This window comes from Berghia stephanieae, chromosome 2 (genome assembly GCF_034508935.2).
Source record: "Berghia stephanieae isolate SIO BIC M18660-M18661 chromosome 2, UCSD_Bste_1.3, whole genome shotgun sequence".
In the NCBI taxonomy this organism is placed as follows: domain Eukaryota; kingdom Metazoa; phylum Mollusca; class Gastropoda; order Nudibranchia; family Aeolidiidae; genus Berghia; species Berghia stephanieae.
In genome coordinates, this window is record NC_088361.1 from 107,956,247 (window position 1) to 107,968,746 (window position 12,500).

Here is a 12,500-nt window from a genome sequence, read left to right on the forward strand (position 1 = left end):
ATTATATTATTTATTATTATTTATTATTTATTATTATTATTATTATTAATATTATTATTATATATTATTATTATTATTATATTATTTTTAAATTTTTTATTAAGAGTTGAGGTTCATTTATTACTTCGATCTATACAGGACGGGATTCGGACCAAATTTGTAAATACAAGATTTGTCCATAGTACGGTAGTAAACTGGTAAAAGGAGAAAAAAAAACAAATTTGATTCAAGAATTGGGAAGAAATAAAGAAAAGGGAAACATTGAATTTCATTGAATAAATTAACTTTGTTAAGAGAAACAGTAAATGAAAAGCTTCGATTCAATAACTGTCGGATTTGAAATTTAAATTATTAAATTAATCTGGATCGTAGAAGATACAAGCTGAATACAAATTACTTGAGAAATGTAAAAAATATTGTTTGAGGTTGTATTTCAGTTTGACAGTAAAGTAATTATTATGGCAAAAAAAAAGGTAAACAGAACACGTATATTAATTATCATTTCCTATTAATTCACAAAACAATGAGTCTGAATTACATTCAAAAGATAGATCTCGTAATCTTCCATTATTTGTCTGGTAGTTTTACTTGAAGAACTGACTGATTTTACAAAGTAAACATCCGTAGAGAGGAAGCGGGAGTAGATCGGTTATATTGTGTTTAGAAGGGGCGCTATTGCTAAAGCAAGGGATCAACATTAAAAAGATAATAAATTGAGCTTTATATAGCGCAATATCCACTAAATTTGCTCAAAGCGCTTTACAAGGGGTCCCTGTTAACGGCAACATTTAACATGTAGGACGGGACATGCCGCCTGTTAGGCGATATTACAGTTTTTCTGTATCTGTATCTGTATGGTTGGCGCTGAAGAAACCAATGGTCTGGTTGTATTTCAGCGGCGTCCTCATTGGGCGCGGGCCCATGTCAGTCGGGCCTTGATATCGTTTAGGTGTGGTGCCATGATGACCAGTTCATCCAGCCCATTCCACTCCGAGATAGTATTTCAGCGGCGTCCTCATTGGGCGCGGGCCCATGTCAGTCGGGCCTTGATATCGTTTAGGTGTGGTGCCATGATGACCAGTTCATCCAGCCCATTCCACTCCGAGATAGTATTTCAGCGGCGTCCTCATTGGGCGCGGGCCCATGTCAGTCGGGCCTTGATATCGTTTAGGTGTGGTGCCATGATGACCAGTTCATCCAGCCCATTCCACTCCGAGATAGTATTTCAGCGGCGTCCTCATTGGGCGCGGGCCCATGTCAGTCGGGCCTTGAAATCGTTTAGGTGTGGTGCCATGATGACCAGTTCATCCAGCCCATTCCACTCCGAGATAGTTTTAATGAAGAAAGAATTTCTGTAGTTTTGTGTTCTTGTCTGTGGGATTTTTTCCGACAAAGACATTGCTGTTAACGGCCAGGTACTCATTTTACACTCAAGTGCGGTGAGAGAATGTGAGTAAAGAGCCTTTTCCAAGGACTCAACTACGCGCCGAGCGCGAGGCTCGAACCCAGGACCTTCCGATCCGAAAGCGAGTGCCATACCACTAGACCAGATAGTCGGACATAGACTCAACATGCAATATCAATTGAAGAAAAGCACGACCTACAGAGATCCGGAGAAGCTAGCTAAAGCGACAGGGTTATACATGAGGTGAAGTAACAAAAAGAAAAAAAAACAACACAAGGAGTAGATACTAATGACAAACAAATCAATGAAAATAATACAAGTAAAAATCATCCAGAACATCAGCTAGAGTTATCTGGTGATCGAACCCCGAACCCCCTGACTAATAATAATAATAATAATAATAATAATAATAATAATAATAATAATAATAATGATAATATTAATAATAATAATAATAATAATACTACTACTAATAATAATAATAATAATAATAATAATAATAATAATAATAATAATAATAATAATATAATAATAATAATAAATAATAATAATAATAACAATTATAATAATAATAACAATAATAATAATAATAATAATAATAATAATAATAATAATAATAATAATAATAATAATAATAATAATAATAATAATAATAAAATATAATAATAATAATAATAATAATAATGATAAATTGAGCTCTTATATAGCGCGAAATCCACTAAATGTGCTCAAAGCGCTTTACAAGACTAGAGTAAATTGACAAAGATAGAGAGTTTCTAAAAATAAAGACGGTCAAACAAAACTTGAAAAGCTTTTTGCTCTGAACGTCTCTCCATCTCACGACACCCTACTTTTTGCTCTGAACGTCTCCCTATCTCACGACACCCTACTTTTTGCTCTGAAAGTCTCTCTATCTCAAGACACCCTACTTTTTGCTCTGAAAGTCTCTCTATCTCACGACACCCTACTTTTTGCTCTGAACGTCTCCCTATCTCACGACACCCTACTTTTTGCTCTGGAAGTCTCTCTATCTCAAGACACCCTACTTTTTGCTCTGAAAGTCTCTCTATCTCACGACACCCTACTTTTTGCCCTGAAAGTCTCTCTATCTCACGACACCCTACTTTTTGCTCTGAAAGTCTCTCTATCTCACGACACCCTACTTTTTGCCCTGAAAGTCTCTCTATCTCACGACACCCTCCTTTTTGCTCTGAAAGTCTCTCTATCTCACGACACCCTACTTTTTGCCCTGAAAGTCTCTCCATCTCACGACACCCTACTTTTTGCTCTGAACGTCTCCCTATCTCACGACACCCTACTTTTTGCTCTGAAAGTCTCTCTATCTCAAGACACCCTACTTTTCGCTCTGAAAGTCTCTCTATCTCACGACACCCTACTTTTTGCTCTGAACGTCTCCCTATCTCACGACACCCTACTTTTTGCTCTGGAAGTCTCTCTATCTCAAGACACCCTACTTTTTGCTCTGAAAGTCTCTCTATCTCACGACACCCTACTTTTTGCCCTGAAAGTCTCTCTATCTCACGACACCCTACTTTTGCTCTGAAAGTCTCTCTATCTCACGACACCCTACTTTTTGCCCTGAAAGTCTCTCTATCTCACGACACCCTACTTTTTGCTCTGAAAGTCTCTCTATCTCACGACACCCTACTTTTTTGCCCTGAAAGTCTCTCTATCTCACGACACCCTACTTTTTGCTCTGAAAGTCTCTCTATCTCACGACACCCTACTTTTTGCTCTGAAAGTCTCTCTATCTCACAACACCCTACATTTTGCTCTGAAAGTCTCTCTATCTCACGAAAACTAATTGATTGTTAATCAAACGTTTACTTCTTGACCATTTCTGTCGTTTTCTGATACAAAACACGTATTTAAAATTCGGGCCAGAGCACCCGTCAATAAAAAATTGATCGATTTAAATGACACTCTTGTTGCTAAAATCTCCCAAACCTGGGACTTCCGTGACTATGGAATCCAATGTTTGAGAGGTTTTTTGGGCTTTTTTGGGCAAGATGAGGGCCATTTAAATCGATTGATATTTTTCGAAGCAAAATTCTAAATACGTGCTTTTTCAGAATCCTGTCATCATCACCAAAAAACAGAATCGAGGGATGATGGTGGAATCGATTCTATTTACCCTCGCTACTCCCAACCTTTGATTCGTTTCATAGTACCCTGGTTCAGTTGATGCACGTTCTTGAAATAGAAAAGTTGTGGAATTCAATTGGTTTTTCTATTTAATTTACTGACCGAACGGATACGCAAATGAGGCTCGGTTTTGAGGCTTTGGTTGTAGGTTGTACGTTTAACGAGTACTCAGTGTGGTCAGTATACTGTCCTACTCCGACAAAATAAATCTCAAGATAACAATAATCATAAATAAAACTAATAAATAAAACTCCTCAAATTAAATATCGATGGATAAAAATGTTTAACAGTTTTAAACTCAAGAAATCATGTTTGAGACTTTTGGACCAGTTAAGAGTTTTTTTTTCCCACAGATTGATATTTGAAGTATTTGATTTCTTGTCTAAATGAGAAAGTGTGTTTTGTAAGAATACAACAATAGTTCTCTGTAGTTTTCTGTCCGTTTATTGGGAGCCTGTAGAATCACATAGTAAAGGAAAGACGATAAATCTCTGTTTTATTATTGAATCAATCGTTTAAAGTAAATATCGCAGGAGCTACACTAGCTGACGTTACATTGATTAAGTGCTTGTGCCATTGAAAAACGCATTGATATTTCGTTGGTCAAAAAATTTTAAACTTCGTGAATGTTTCTAAGTCTATTCTGTTTGCTTGCGTACTTACTATTTATGTATACATTTCGGTCGGTGTCCCCTTTTTCATGAGTCTTCCCATCGTGCCAATTTCTTACGTTTAGACTTTTTGAAAATCAGTATCTCACAACAAATCAGATTCAAAGGCACCTAAAAGTGTTGCTCTACAATAATTTGAATATTATGTTTGCATCCTTCATATTACCATTTTCTATCTTAGTAATTTATATGTTTATAGTTTTTCGCCTTCGATGACTATGAACCGAGTTTACTAAAAGGGATGAAGCCAGTTGGACTCGAAAGTATCACGGACCACACCACAACAATTTATCTTCCATGTTTTATCAAAACAACCTTTAAGGGGCACCGCGACTCAGTGGTACGGTCTTTGCTTCGTACCCGAAAGGTACAGAGTTCAATCACCCGCCGCTGTGCTGTGTGACCTTGAACAAGTCACCTCGCCCTAGCTCACTTGGCGGTGCTGCTCTGCGGCTGATGCCTGGGTTATTCCAGTCTTCCCGTGGAATAGACCCTCTAGAAAAATTTCCTCTTGGGGATGAATAAAGTGAGTTTTACTTGATTTTTATCTTCATTCTGCACAAAGATACAGTTAAAATGCTAACTTCATTCATCTATCAACAGCTTGCTGTACCTCGCACTATATAAACGGCTAAACTACGAAATTTAAGCTTTAAATGAAGGACTAGCAATCCAGGAGTTCGATCCCTTCAGAATAACTAAATGTCACATCAGATCCTGAATAGTAGGGAAAATAGCAAAAATGATTACCTTATTAATATTTCTTTAATATTTTGGCAATTGCGAGATAAATATAATCTTAATACAAATGCGACACAAGCTCCTATAAACACAAGTCGACGGGACTTCTTCATTGCGTAGAAAAGAGTATTAAACATATTATATGTTATAGTGAATGACATAATCAGTCGGTAGGTGAAAAGGTTTGAACTGAGATATTGCCAAGTTTAGTTAGATGGTCAATTTTGATCAAAAATGAGTTCTTGTCATAAATTATTAAATCAACCCTTTTTGTGCATCTTCGGGAAATATCATAGCTTAATTTCACTTCTAAATATTTTTTACTGCTAGTCAAGTTGAAAAAGTATGAAATTTGAGATAAGTTGCTGGATACCTTTCCCATACATCTGACCATAACTTCTCGAAAAATCACCCGATTTACTTCCAATAAAAATTAAAATGCTCAAGTGAGCATATTTTTCGGAAAATGCAAAGAAATGCAAATCCAAAATTGTCACCTTCCGACTGATTATTTCATGCACTGACACATATTATGAATATAACAATTGCAACAGAGACCATCATATTTATGTGATAAATTAGAGTACATGCGCTGGTGTAAGATAAATATCTGAAAAGTGTGTATGAAACAGTTCCAGACTAAGCAGAGAGAAAATAAAATCAATAACAAAACCATCCCAAAAGCATATTATGTTCAGAACAAGTGCGGATATAGTTGGTTCAGTCCTGCAATGGGAGCAATCTATTCATGTTTTCGTCCAACCAATTCATCGATCACATGACTTGTTGATGTCCAACGATGGGATATTTCTTAACAAATGTAAACACGTTGCTTTGTTTACAAAAGTTATAAACATACACATGTATCAAACTGAACACAATGACCAATCGTGATGTTAGATATTTCAAAATCTGTGAGCACTTTTCACTATGTGGGTCACTTTGAACACATATTCCAATGTGACCAATGACCTCAAGCACATGGAAAGGTAATATATAGATCATGCCCATTCACTGACTAACATTCATTATAGTGTCCGTTATGACGTGAATGTAGAATAATGATTAGAAAATGGCCTGTAATAGGATGCAATAGTCGTAGCGTCACTTCCTTCCTAATGACGCATGGTAACTGAGTAACACTGGTTCTAAACTATCGGAACGATTGCAGACGCCCTTATGAAACTTTTCTCCGACGAGCATAAAAGTGTATACAGAGGAGAAAAACATTATAAATATGATCTTGTTTTGACTTTTATACATTCTTATCACAAGACATATGAAAGGTTCTAGCCAGCTTGAAGAATAAAAAGTAATGATTTTCTTTGTTTAGAACCAAGATGGCCGCCGTTGCCGGGGGCGTGACATCAGACTACTGAATCGAATTAACCTTTGATTATTTATTGTCAAACACCCTGGAATTTCATGTCATCTCGGTCAATTTACTCCACTTCTCTCACGGGCATTCATTTATATATATATATATATATATATATATATATATATATATATATATATTATTGTAATATTTACCACGGTGTTTCGAAAGGCCGGCCTTTCAGCCATATTACAATAATAATTCGCTCCATTGTTACATGTCGAGCACTATTCGTACCATATTTGTATCCAACACGATTCAATATATAATATATATATATATATATATATATATATATATATATATATATATATATATATGGTTAATAAGCAATTCATCGTCTTTGTTCCGAATGATATAGTTTTATCCTTTCTTGGTAGGTAGGTTAAATTGGTCTGGTGACGTTTAGTGCGGCTATGCGGTCTTGTGGTATGATACTCGCCTTCGGATCGGAAGATCCTGAGTTTGACTCCCGCTTTGAGCGGCGTATAGTTGAATCCTTGGAAAAAGGCTCTTTACTCACATTATCTCACCGTACTCAGGTGTAAAATGAGAACATGGCCGTTAACAGCTTTGATTCTGTCGGAAAATAATGTAATATCGCCTAACTGGCGTCATGTCTCGTCCTACTTGTCAATGTTACAGTTAACCAAGGACCCCATTGTAAAGCGCTTTGAGCCACCTAGTATATTTTGCCTATAAAATACTTGGTTGTTTTTGTAATTGCACCGTTATTATGTTCAACGTTTTATTCAAAACGTCGTACCAGTGTGCATAATCAAAGATCCACTTAACAAAAACCATAGCTTTAACATATTTAATTCAAAACTCACACTTGGGTCCATAGAAACCGAACGTGTTCTCACAAAGCATTCAGGCGTAATTGCAACCATTTTTACAAATAGGCCATCCCATTTTATAGGGTCATGTACCGATTTTCATTATATTGGATTAATATGTGAATAATATATGCATCATATGATTCTCATCAGAATATTATTTAATTAGATCCAAATAATATGAAAGACGATGGTTATACGTGAGAAAAAATTCAGTTCATTAAATATTGCATTCTAATAAGATTGTATAGATAGTAAGGGCTTGGCTTAGAAGTTCACAGCATTGCTATCCTGAAGTATAACGGACCAACCCACCTTGAATGTTTATAGTCTGGTTAATACAGTTCAGTGAGAATTACTCATAATCGCGGATGGCAAAAAGCAGTAACAAAGGCCTGAACGACGTCATCTTCGTTCTATCTATACTATTGTTGTAGGGCACCTACAAGGTCCCATGCGACATACGCAATAGTAATGATATGTGATTTAGGCCCTCAACTTATTTTGTCTAGCGCCTTTTGTGTTTGGCTAAGCGTTCAATTTCAGTAAGGTTTTGTTTTCAATGTCCATGAAAGGGAAAACGTTTGGAGAGACTGAGGCTTCTTCTGCGAGGACCATGAGAGTGTGCTTCACTAGACGATTACCGGGCTAAGCTTGATGTCAGGATAAGAAATCCAGATGGCAGTCCCAATGACCCCGAGACATTTGATCTTTCCAGAGGAGTTCTCCAGGGAGATATATTCTTCCCAGTAGCATTGATTGCGGTCGTTTGATGCCGTTTAGTAACATTTTAGAAGTGGATATTATAAATACTATCAAGTATTGAAAATAGGTATAATACAATATTTGGTTAGCGGTGACCCGGCCTTTAAAGTTTAAAAAATCGCATTTCATGTTGGAATAAAATATTCGTCACGATAAAAAAAAATTCTTAGGATTTAATCGGTTTTAATCAGGAAAATGATTAGACCTAAATATATTATGGTAACTAAAAACAAACTTTACTTTCTATCATGCAATGTTAAATACGAAATACTTATGTAGTTCTTCATTTGCAACAAAATATTCTTAGTTCTTTTAATTTTTCGTAATAATAGCCAGGACTGGATAGCTAATTTGAAATCTCACATAATATAAATAAGCAAACAGATTTTTATTTTAATGAAAAAAAGCAACAACTTTTGTTTGTAATGAAAAGGTTTGTAAACAAACATCTCACAAAGCTCTCTTCTTTGTCCTTAAATTGTTTTCAGATAATATAATGTAGTCACCAAATTATCGCTAGTATCAAGAAGAATAAGGTTACCAACCCCTGCATGTCAGGACGATTGATTGTGTTCATGCATTGATACGTCTTGATCATACATTTACATCAATTAATCTACATATAGGTACTTACAGAAACAACAACAACAACATACCACTATTACTTCTACTACTACTACTACTACTACTACGACTACTACTACTAGTATTACTACTACTACTACTACTACTACTACTACTACTACTACTACTACTACTACTACTACTACTACTACTACTACTTCTACTACTACTACTACAACTACTACTACTACTACTACTACTACTACTACTACTACTACTACTACTACTACTACTACTACCACTACTACTACTACTACTCTCATTGCTACTACTACGACGACTACTACTACTACTACTACTACTACTACTACTTTTACTACTACTACTACTACTACTACTATACTACTACTACTACTAATAACTACTACTACTACTACTACTACTACTACTACTACTACTACTACTACTACTACTATACTACTATTATTATTATTATTATTATTATTATTATTATTATTATTAATAGAGATGATTGTTCTCAGTCAGCTTTTCTGTACACTGATAAGTGATTATTTTCACGAGATGTGTGGTAAGAGCTCTCATGAAAGTAATGAAAACGCAGGCAGAACGTACTATTTGATCACCGAGCACTGAGCTTAAACATGAAAACATGTATAATGACAAGACTAATACTACTGCTTCCACTGCTGTTGCTTCTGCAACATACTACTACTACTACTACTACTACTACTACTACTACTACTACTACTACTACTACTATACGTACTACTATACTACTACTACTACTACTACTACTACTACTACTATTACTGATTTGATTAGGTAAGTAAATTTATAAAATTTGATTTTAGATTACCTCTGGTATGAATAATTCTATGATTTGAGTTTTCTAGTTTTTTTTAAATTTTGCCAAATAACATCTTAACCATAACAACTAATTTTGAATGCTTTATTACACGTTAGCCGAATAAAAGAGTCTTTAAAAATTGAGCATTGTCGTATTTCGGTATCATTTTATGAATGGTAATGGCTATGACTCTTGTCGTGTTTGATATATTGGAATTGTGTACATCACATTATTCATTATAAGGGAGGCATTGGCTGATTGGTAATTGCATATTCATAATTCATCTATTTGAAGATATGCATACGTAATGCAAAGATACAGACAAATATGCATGCATGGATACATACATAAATGCCTACATGCATTCACACAAATAAACACATAAACACATACATCCATAGATACAAACATATATCTTTCCATCCACCCATGTATACATACATACATACATACATACATACATACATACATACATACATACATACATACACACATACATACATACATACATACATACTTACATACATACATACATACATACATACATACATACATACATACATACATACATACATACATACATACATACATACATACATACATACATACATACATACATATCAAGAATGTATATTTATTTCTGAGTGGGGTTCCTGACCTCCTATAGCGGGCAGGGAGGCCCTTACTGTGTCTTCTATCCCCTTATATCTGTTTTCTAATATGCTTTCTCTCTTTGTCGTGGAATGAGATTACTTGGTTTTGTCCTGGCCCTGGCCGGAGTCCTGGCTGAGAGGGAAACAGGCAAATGCATAATTATTGTTTTGGGAGATGATATATTTTTCCTTTTAAACCCTACTTTGTTATATCATAAAGCCATAAATATAGGCAAATTTTTATATTCTTTGTAAAGATAGGTAGGCGATTAAGAAATGTTTATATTTATTACCTCGTGCATAATCTTTTTCCTTTAAAAATGTGATTTTTGACGCACGCATATAATGATGTCTTCATATTGATTTTTTAAGGTCTAATCGTCGACCAAAACATAGCTGCCGACCAAATAGACTAACAAAGCAATCTAATCAGAAATAAAGCATTGTTAGATTGGTCAAATAAAAAGATTGGAGGACTCTTGTGTTTAAAATTTTGAACCTGCTTTCATTGTGGTGCTCCCATGCCGAAGCCTATTGGGAACTGATTCAAATTTATTTTAGATGTATATGCGCCAACTCATCTTAGTTATTTCGTCATTAATCTGAATTAATCAAATGATTAGTAGATATATGTCCTTAGTTGATATTCTACTATATAAAAACGCACGTCTATAGATAGTATGCGCTTGGCTAAGAAGCTCGTAACATTGCCATCCGGAAGTATACCGGACCAACACACAAAACTGTGTGTATCCATGAACGTTTAAAGTCAGGTTAATACAGTTCAGTGAGCTTTACTCATAAACGCGGATGGCAAAAAAAAAACCAAACAATAACAAAAACCTGAGTGACGTCATCTTCGAACTATCTATATATTAAGAAAAATATCAAGCATATCAACAAGAAAGTGTCAAAAAATCAATAATGACTATTCATGTTTGTTCGGGCTGTCTTCTTTTTTACCTCGACAACCAATGGCTTAGCGGGAATTCATGAAGTTTAGCTGTTTTGATTATTCTCAAATTATCCGGAGGGGAAATGTATCGTTACGTCATAACAATTAATGTCATGAATAATTTCAATTGACATTCTAGTCTTGAAAAAAGACATTTTGACGCTTTGAGGCAAATTTCCAGACATTTGAAAAACAGGAGGGCGAGAAGAAAAACACATGTGTATAAATGTATGTGAGTGTGTGTGTGTGTGTGTGTGTGTGTTTATGTGTGTGTGTGTTTATGAGTGTGTGAGTTTGTGTATGTGCTAATTTATTTGAAGGTTGTGATAGCACGTACATGTAAGACATTTGAAAGACAGGAGGGCTAGAAGAAAAACACGTATGTCCATATGTATGTGAGTGTAAATGTGTGTGTGTCTGTTTGTGTTTATGTGTGTGTGTGAGTGTGTGTGTGTGCTAATTTATTTGAAGGTTGTGATAGCACGTACATGCAAGAATTACTAATTATTATATTAGATTATTTTCCGTACTGTCGATTATTATTCCTAATCAAAATGGCAAACATCAAGAATGATATAAAGCCAATATGGTGAGTAACTCACGGTGGTGTTCAGTAGCGAACCCATTATCTGGGAGCGAACCCGCCCGGTAGCTTCGTCACCATACAATACTCTACCAGATGCTCTGCTTTCTCAGGTTCTTGGCCATTTTGGTCCAAAAGCGAGTGTCTTACTATAGATAATTCGAAAATGACGTCACTCAGGTCTTTGTTATTGTTTTTTGCCATCCGCGTTTATGAGTAATGCTCACTGAACTGTATTAACCCGACTATAAACGTTCATGGATACACACAGTTTTGTGTGTCGGTCCGTTATACTTCCAGATGGCAATGTTATGAGCTTCTTTGCCAAGCGCATACTATCTATATTAGACCACATAGGTGGATAATGAGATAAAAAGGAGAAAAATAAGAAAATGAGAAAATTAAGAGAGTCAAAAAGAGAGAAAAGCTAAGTCGGAGGATATATAGAAACTAGGGAGGGTTAGTATTTTTTTTCTAGTTACCAATACATCTAATGTTAAATCTTGCAAGCACATAGGCATCTATTGAAGGACTGATTGGTATTATAAAAATACTAACAAAAAGATGAAAATGAAAAGGCTTCAGATAGAATAAAAATCGCAAGCAATCTTCTATTTTCGTTGGCTTATTTTTTTTTTTTTACAAAGCCAGGCTTAGGTTCAACTGCACTACCCAATATGAATATTGCAGACATTTAAATCATGATAATACGTACACACACCTTGTCAAAAAGCTTCAATAGGAAAAAAAACAGTTTAGACAATCCTGATAATTAATAACCCTCGTTGGAAATTGTCATTGTCAACATGATTTCATTGCAACAAAAATAACAAACTGCATTTCTCCCAAGACAATTTAAATGACGCTACTTAGTTTGCTATTTGTTGTTGCAGAAAACTCTTGTCTGTAATC